This window comes from Balaenoptera musculus, chromosome 3, assembly GCF_009873245.2.
Source record: "Balaenoptera musculus isolate JJ_BM4_2016_0621 chromosome 3, mBalMus1.pri.v3, whole genome shotgun sequence".
NCBI lineage: Eukaryota > Metazoa > Chordata > Mammalia > Artiodactyla > Balaenopteridae > Balaenoptera > Balaenoptera musculus.
The window spans coordinates 164,685,917-164,694,396 of record NC_045787.1 but is presented as its reverse complement, the minus strand read 5'-3'; the positions used below and the strand labels follow the sequence as shown (position 1 = coordinate 164,694,396).

Here is an 8,480-nt window from a genome sequence, read left to right as displayed (position 1 = left end):
ATGGAAACCAGAGTCCAACTGGGTATTACAGTCACTCTCGCAACTCAGTGGCTAAAGAATCTCCCCATTGCTTCAGGACAACAGCCTCAGCCACATAGTTAGCAGAAGCCATCTTAGATTTAAACTTAGGGTCACCTCTTCACCTCCAGTGTCAGAGGCCCCAGACTGAGATGCAGAAGCGTTTGCTCCCTCTCGCCCTAACTGCGGTTTGCAGCTCCCTTCCCAGGTAAGGGGAATCACAGAGAGGAAGCTAAACTATACTGAAAAAATGAATGGTGCACAGTGAATTTATGTTGCCATGTGAAAAGGTCAAGTACAGCTAGGCGGTAACTGTATACATACCTCCGTGGGGAAAGTGCAGCAAGAGTTGTGCAATGACAGGTATGATGCATTCAACTATGCACCAAAATTTAAAAGCAGTTGTTATTCATGTAAGACATGTAAGACGCATGGGCTATGGAGGAAAACAAACCATTACGCAGTTCCTGGGCCACAGCCCCGCCTTCCGGGGCCTAACCCAGCACACCAGCACCAAACCGCGGGAGGAAAAGGGTAGCTCTCCTCTACTCCGAGATGAAAGAAAAGCGGCCTCCGGCGTCTGCCCAACCTCCGAGGCCCCGCCCCTTACGCTGTGCGAGGAACCTCGAAGTGCGCGTGCGCGTTTGGATCTGCGCGTGTGCAAGGCGGCGGCTGTCTTTGCTTCGCGCTCCGGCGCGGGTCTGAGGTAAAATTTTCGCCCCTTGGTGTGTCCCTCCTCTGTGCGGTCAAGCAGGAGGGGAAGACACCAAAGAAGAGGCTTGAGGTCAGAGGACGCTGGCCTCGCGCGCCGACCTGGCCGCCCCGGCCTCCGGCCGGCGCTCCCGGGCGGCGGCCCTTCCCCCGAGAGCCCGGGCCCTCTCGGCCAGCCGAGGTCCGGGCGGCAGCTCTGGGAGGAGGCGGGTCGGCCAGGCCTTGTCTCCATCCGCGATGCTCCCGATTTCAAAAGGCTCCAGAGCAACCTTTGGGTTCTTTCTCCACAAGGAAAAGGAATAGCATCTCCGTCGTTCTCGTCACGGTGACTCCGGCCCCAATGGCCCCCTGTTCCCGGGTCCCGGTGAGCACTCGGTGGCTTTGTTCCGGCCGTGGGTGTCGGCTATTGAAGTTTGGTAAGTTATATTACGTTGGAAAGAGAAACCTTTGCAGGTTATTAGGCAGCACGTGTGTGTGATCTAAATAAATGCAGGAGTGAAGGAATTCATATAAATACTAAATTTACCACATCAGAGCCCTGTAAAGCCCCAAAGCTTCAAAAATATAGGAGTCTCTGGGAAGGAAGACGACGCAGGCTGGTTTCTGTTAGTAGCAGAAGTTGGAATTGAATTTACCGTAAGTAAGATGAGTTTTGACGGGTGGATTTTTCTTTCAGGTATTCATCTTGAAATTATTATTATTATTTTTTGTCCGCGCTGCGCAGCTCAGTGGATCTTAGTTCCCCAACCAGGAATTGAACCCCAGGCTCCTGCAGTGAGAGCGTGGAGTCCTAACCACTGGACCAACAGGGAAGTCCCTCATCTTGAAATTCTTATCTAAAGAAAATCTGTGGCGTCAATAAAACGAACATCCATGAACCTTTCATCTAGATTCACTAATTAAGATTTTGTCTTTCGTTATATATATTATGATGAACCATTTAATGGGAAATTGCAGACATTCACTTCCGCCTTTAATCTTCAGCGTTCATCTCTTAAGAATGAGGACAGTCTCCTACTAAGAACAAAACTGCATTGTCCACCAAGAAAACCAAAATTGGGGCTTCCCTGGTGGCGCAGTGGTTGAGAGTCTGCCTGCCAATGCAGGGGACACGGGTTCGAGCCCTGGTCTGGGAAGATCCCACATGCCAGGGAGCAACTGGGCCCGTGAGCCACAATTACTGAGCCTGCGCGTCTGGAGCCTGTGCTCCGCAACAAGAGAGGCCGCGATGGTGAGAGGCCCGCGCACCGCGATGAAGAGTGGTCCCCACTTGCCGCAACTAGAGAAAGCCCTCGCACAGAAACGAAAGACTCAACACAGTCATAAATAATAAATAAAAGAACGTGAATTTCTTTAAAAAAAATAAAAATTAAAAAATAAAAATTAAAAAAAAAAAAGAAAACCAAAATTTTTCCAGTTTTCCAAGAGTATCTTTTATAGTTGTCCGGTTTTTTGGAGAGCTAGGATCCAAATAAGATTTGCACGTTGCATTTTGGTTTTAGATTGCTTTTACCTAAAACATTTGCCTGTATTTTTGGTTCCTGCCAATTCCAGGATTTTTGTATTGTAAAATGTTGGCATTCTGATATGATGTTTTCCTGTGATTTCATTTAATTAACTTGTCTATCTCATACAGTGGACATTGGGTCTAGAGCAGTAGTGTCTAATACAAGTATAATGTGAAGTACAGATGTAATTTTAAAAATTTTAGTAGCCAAGTTAGGAAAAAATGAAGTTATTTTTAATAATATATCTTATCTAACCCAATTTATCTAGTTATTAATATATAATTATTGGTGAAATTAATGACTAATGTAGCTAATATAAAATTATTAATGAAAAATTTTACATTTCTTTTGTACTAACTGTTGGAATCTGGTATGTATTTTACATTAAGCACATCTCAGTGTGGATGCTAAATTTTTGTTGGAAATTCTTGATCTGTATTTAGTTTTCATAAAATTTACTGTTGAAAAAGTAGATTTGGAAACCCAGATTGCTCCAAACATGCTGAAAAGTTTTTTAGTAACTGAGCAGTTTTATTTCTAAACTTAATTAAAAGTAAGTAAAATTAAGAATTCAGTTCCTCAGTCACACTAGCCACATTTCATGTTCACAGTAGCCACATAGAGCGAGCCAATGGCTAATAAGTTAGACTGCAGGTTTAGAGATGTGAAAATTTCCTAGGTGATGTTGTGTACTTCATATTGTATCCCATCAGGAGGCACATAAATGCAAGTTGTCCCACTGCGTATTAGGAATGGAAAGCATTTAGTCAAGGTGCCCATCTCTCTCTTGTGTAGTCACATTTTTCTTTTTGGTAATCTGTGGGTGATACTTGGCAACATGGGAATAATCTCTTCCCCAATCCTTTCAATCAGTGGTTTTAACATCACTTGTTGATCTTCGCTTCAACCTGTTTTTACGTTGGGGGCTTATGAAATGGTATTTTTTTTTTCTAATTCTGTCATTCCTTCTCCATTCTTTAGCTGTCAGTCTTCTATAAACAAGAGCTTTCCCTCCCCACTTCCCCTGCCCTCTATATTTTTTTCCCTTTCGGAGTGTCACAACATATCCCTGGATTTTTCTTTCATTCATCATATTATAAACAGTTGCTGTCATTTGATGCTCAAGCTGTCCCAAACTTGGCCAAGAGTAGTCCTTTTTTTTTTTTTAAATTTATTTATTTATTTTTGGCTTCGTTGGGTCTTCGTTTCTGTGCGAGGGCTTTCTCTAGTTGCGGCGAGCAGGTGCCACTCTTCATCGCGGTGCGCGGGCCTCTCACTGTCGCGGCCTCTCTTGTTGCGGAGCACAGGCTCCAGATGCGCAGGCTCAGCAGTTGTGGCTCACGGGCCCAGTTGCTCCGCGGCATGTGGGATCCTCCCAGACCAGGGCTCGAACCTGTGTCCCCTGCATTAGCAGGCGGATTCTCAACCACTGTGCCACCAGGGAAGCCCCAGGAGTAGTCCTTTTAATTTGATTCATGTGTCCGTTCAACACATACCTATTCGTCTTTGAGTGTAAATCCCCAGTTCACTTTGTACTTTCCAGTTACAGACCTGTAATCAATGATTTCTCCAAGAAGCCTCTTTCCTTATAGACACCAAGGTCTCTGTGATAGGCTCAGTGCTACTGGGCTATAACTGTATCTAGACCTTTCAGTGGTTATCTAAAATATATATATATATTTTTGAGACAAAATTGAAATCAGATTGTATTTATAATTTTATATCCTCCTTTTCATATAAATTATTATCATGAGCATACTCTCATATTGTTATTCTTCAAAAACCCAATTAAAATGTATATTTTCTTACATTGTAAGTTCATACTCATATTCCTAGTAAAAATTTAATATGTGCTTTTTTCTTTATTTTATACTTGTATCTCTTTTCTCTTATTATAAAAACCTTGGTCTGTAATACCATTAATATATTGTTTTACCCAACAATATGGGTACAGTAGTTTCAAAAATTATAATACCAGTATTACTACCAACGGTAGACTTGCTCAAGAAAGTACTAAGTTTCTTTGCATTTTTTTGTCCTTAATGGTTTATATTAAGTATATGCAGTTCATAGTACTGTGCTCAAATATTTGTATGAACTCTAAGTCTTTTCTCTCATGGTTTTGTTATCAGTTTGATACACTATTATGTGCATTTCTGTTTACATTTAGTTTTAAGGTTTGCTTCCTTTCTGAATTAACTTATTTTTTTAATTTATAAAACTTTTTCATGGTTCAAAGGTAAAACTGTATAAAAAGGTATATTCAGAAGTCTCACATCACATTACCACCAGTAGCTAACCATTTCCATTTTATTAGTTTCTGATGTAAACTTTCTCAAAATTCATATATATATATATATATATATATATATTCCTTCCTTCCTTCCTTTCTTTTTACCTTCACATGAATGTACTTCTTTCCCCAATTAAACTGTATACTGGAAATCCATCTATATCAGTTCATAGTGATTTTCCTTTTTTTGTGGCTGCTGAGCCCTTTATTAGTGCATGTACGGTAGTTTAGTCAACTAGTGTTCTATGGATAGAATTTGTGTTGCTTCCAATTATACTAACCAAAGCAGCCTAATAACAGTAGGAGCAAACCTGTAGTGCAAAACAACCCAGATTTTTTGACTCATTGCAGTGAGGGAGACTGCATAGCAGAGGAACCGTGGATGTCTCAACCAAACAAAGCAAAATGTATACTTACTGGATTCTGAGAATTGTGACATTTAGGTGAAATTTAAAGGAAGCAGTAATTTGATAGTCTCAAAGCAAAGCAGGACTGTGTTAAGGGGTTAACATCAGGTCCGTACTACAAACAACCCAGGCTCTTGTTTCCTTGGAAACAGTAAAATTAAGATAGATGTGGAATATTGTGTCCAGAAACCCTTTATTTGAAGCTCAGTTCCAGGTTTTTAAGTCAAGACTCCTTCTTGATGTCAAATATCAAAATAATGATATATATCTTCCAGGCAAAATTGGGATGTTTCAGTCTTACTGATACAATTTCAAACAGTGAATCTCTGATAGTCTCCGATTTTACAGAACAAAGTTTCTCAGTGAATAAGAAAGCAATAGTAGCTCTGTTACATATTCTTTCATGAGATGGTCAGTCAGGTGCTGCCACAAGGGGAGACTGGAGGCCCAGGAAATAACAAAGTTTATTATACTCTTAGGTCCTAGAGGCGAGGCAAGATGTAACCATGCAGGGTGATGTGGGAAAACACCAGGATGGTCAAGAGGCAGAAGGCACAGGAGAGAGGGGAAGGTTTAGGCCACTGCCTTTATTGGGGTTTCCATGGGAAAGGCAAGGCAGGGCAGAGGAAACAGCCAGGATTGACTGCTTTGAATAATTTTGGCAGGCTTTGGGTATAAGAGTGGTCTCTAGTTGCTGGCTACCTGGACCTGGGATGTTTAAGGCAGAGAAATATTGCCTCCTACAGTGGATGGGTCTGCTGGAGATAGTATGGTTCTCTATTGGTTAGTTTGCATATCAAAGTCATGCTCCAGGTTGAGTCCTTTGTTATTTCTCAGAGTTGGCTAGCCCCAAGAAGCAGTCTCTCCCCAGCCAGAAAGGATTTTTTCAGATGTCAAAAGTCATAATATACAGAAAAGTGTGTGTGTGTGTGTGTGCGCGCGCGCGCGCGCGTGAGTGTCCAATACAGTCGGTACTCGTGTTTTGATGAGAGTAAGGAAACCGGGGCAATGATAGTAGAGACTTTTAGACAGTGTGGCGTAAGTTCCCCTAACCAACACAGAAAACATTTTACTGTGATAATGGAAAGGAGAAACACAGGTAAAGTACGAGGAGTCCTTGTAGGCCAGCCCATAATTTAAGTTTCCCATTTATATTGCATTAGTCAAGAAAATAAATCTGAAATTTTTTGCAGTCTCCACCAATATCTTAGTGGAGTTGTAGAGTAGATTAGAAATACTCTCATATCAGGGTGACACATCTGGCAGTGGTGGTGTTGGAGGGGATGAGCTGATAAGTTAGTAAAGTATATGTAAAGGGTGGTGGTGTGTGGAACCAAGGGGAAGGAGTGCTGGTGGCTGCAACGCAGAAGGTCTTGGTGGAAAGTTGGAGGCGGTTAGTGGAAGAAAACATGGAGTGGGTGGCCCTCTTCCCAGAGGGTCCAGGGGTTGGCCAATATGAGGCACGTGCCTCCTGGGAAAAGCAGTAATCTCCACTAATTCCTTTTCCTTTTTAAAATGAAAACTTTGTTTTTAGAGAGTTTCAGGTTCACAGCAAAATGGAGGGGAAGGTACAGAGAGTTCCCATCTGTCCCCTGCTCTCCTCCCAGCCTCCCCCATTATCATCATCCCCCACCAGAGCAGTACATTTGTTACAGTTGATGAACCAACATGGACACCTCATAATCACCCGAAATCCGCAGATCACATTACAGTCCACTCTTGGTGTTGTACGTTCTGTGGCCTTGGACAAACACGTAATGACATGTTTCCCTCGTTACAGTATCATACAGAGTATTTTCACTGCCCTAAAAACCCTGTGTCCTGCCTATTCTCCCTGACCCCCACAACCGTTGGCAACCTCTGGTCTTCTTACTACTCCATACTTTTGCCTTTTCTAAAATGTCATGTAGTTGGAATCACACAGCCCATTAATTTTTGGAATGATATCGGTACTAGTAACCTCTACCAGATTTCCCTGTAGGCATGGAGTGTAGGGGTGTATGTTTTGGCAGAGAGCAAGGAGTATACCTGGATCGTGGGCTAAGCAGACAAGGAACTCAGAATCATAATAGAATTCCTAATATCAAAGGAAGAAAGGCACAAAGTGTCCTATGTCCAATCTGTGCGTTGGAAGAAACAGTCCCTGGGGTTTAGTGTCAGGGTCAGGTTAGCCCAGGGGGCAAAGTCATCTCCAACGGCGAGATCTCAGACTGGGGTGATGTCTCCTGGGGTGACGTCATCTCTGGTGGTGAGCTCCTGGGCCAGGGTGATGTTGCTGAGTGTGAGACTGGAGTATCCTTTTCAAGTGGGTACCTACTCCAGTTGATGTGGATCTCAGCATTTGCCATGTTGGTTGAAACACTGTCTTATTTGGAGGGTTTGGGCCTCTGGATTGTAAACCAATGAAAGCACCCAGACCAATAATAAGTCCACAGTTACCTAAACTGTGGTGTGTAGCTAAACTCGACAGGGTTTTTATTTTTTTTATGAAGTTTAGGCTCAAAGTTTAGGCTCCCATATCAGTAGAACAGCTGCCTGGTCTTTGGGACAATCTATGGTTAATAGATCCCAGTGGAGTACACCCCCTCAACCTGGCCTCCAGCCCTTATGGGATAGGGCAAGATAAAAAAAAATTATAAATACAGGTTAAGGTTTGGGGCAAAACAGAGACCTTTTCAGGTTTATTTGTTGGACTGGAATTTAATGAATAGGAATTGTTCAGGAGACTATTAAGCATCTCAGTTAAACCAGTTATTGGGGTCATGAAAGTTCTATGAATGCCTTTTCCGAGAGCCCAGCCTTGTGTATTCTAAGCAGTGAAATGCGTGTCTTTGTTCCTAGTAGTAATGGCTGTAACTCCAAAGGGAATAAGGAGCATCCTGGCAAGGCCTTGTATTGTAGTCTTAGTTATATGTAAAGACATGTGATTTTGATTTATATTTTCGGTGCCTGTGAGGCAAGAGATTGCCAGAGTTCTGTACCATGAAATAGGACAATTTTTAGATAATAGCCCAACAGTTTATAATAAATGTGATGATGGGACCATTTGTTGGCTAGGGCATCCAGTGCTGAGATGACTGCCTGAAGTTTGACCAAGTGTGTTGCTTCTTGGGTCCCATCCTTTATTTAGGGACATCATGGCTAAGGGATGGAAAGCAGCAACATTCCATCAGGCTCCATCACATATGATGGTTAACAGTGCCATTTGTATAGTCCTCCAATTCTCATTGCTATTTACTCAGTTAATCCCAGGGGGCTTCCTAGGTAGTCAAGGGTCTGGGGGAGGGGTGACATCCTCCAGCACCATGGCATCTGGCAAGAGACAGGGGAGGCCACCCCTCCTGAAGGTGGAATATATCAAAGGGCCCAGATTTGGTTCCCTCCTCTCGTAAGGAGGCCTCAGCAGTCATGCTGAGTTTATGGGGTATTGTTTCCATGACCCAAAGTTTAATGGACAAGTGGTTATGGAGGGTCGCAGGCTCAAGGTCTGTGAGAATGTCTGTTTCCAAGAAAGTATGTTGACAGCAATTACAGTTTATAACG

The 8,480-nt window shown here is 42.8% G+C and overlaps 1 protein-coding gene across 2 annotated transcripts in view; it reads left to right on the top strand.

Moving 5' to 3' along the window:
- Positions 1–671: 671 nt before the first annotated feature.
- Positions 672–8,480, top strand: part of ZNF177 (zinc finger protein 177) — a 34,126-nt gene continuing 26,317 nt past the window's right edge. The window contains exons 1-2 of one of the 2 annotated variants that reach the window (XM_036846458.1): positions 672–724; positions 1,021–1,145. The gene's annotated coding sequence lies outside the window, so the exon portion shown is untranslated. Of the gene's footprint in view, positions 1,146–8,480 lie in introns of both variants that reach the window. The other variant, XM_036846459.1, reaches the window with a different exon arrangement.